The sequence below is a fragment of the Etheostoma spectabile genome, chromosome 10, assembly GCF_008692095.1.
Source record: "Etheostoma spectabile isolate EspeVRDwgs_2016 chromosome 10, UIUC_Espe_1.0, whole genome shotgun sequence".
NCBI classification, from domain to species: Eukaryota; Metazoa; Chordata; class Actinopteri; order Perciformes; family Percidae; genus Etheostoma; species Etheostoma spectabile.
The window spans coordinates 17,015,316-17,015,516 of record NC_045742.1 but is presented as its reverse complement, the minus strand read 5'-3'; the positions used below and the strand labels follow the sequence as shown (position 1 = coordinate 17,015,516).

The following is a 201-nucleotide window of genomic DNA, read 5'->3' as shown; positions in this document are numbered from 1 at the left end:
CAGGCGAAGCGGGCAGCGGGCCCATTCGTCAAGAAAGAGCAAAACATCTTTGCAGAGCCTCTTCATTTCGATGTATTAGAGAGAATGGGCACTCGCAGATCGCATTGTCTTCGGTAGAGGAGCCGATATTCACAACGAGGCACAACCACCATTCATTCGCTTGGAATTTGAGGATTGTTTTGCTTGTTATTTTATTTGAAT

General features: G+C 45.8%; 1 protein-coding gene across 1 annotated transcript in view; it reads left to right on the top strand.

Moving 5' to 3' along the window:
• Positions 1-62: 62 nt before the first annotated feature.
• The window catches only part of LOC116696691 (protocadherin beta-16), a gene marked incomplete at its 3' end in the record, with an annotated part of 5,058 nt that continues 4,919 nt past the window's right edge, over positions 63-201 (top strand). The window contains 1 exon segment of the mRNA XM_032527778.1: positions 63-201.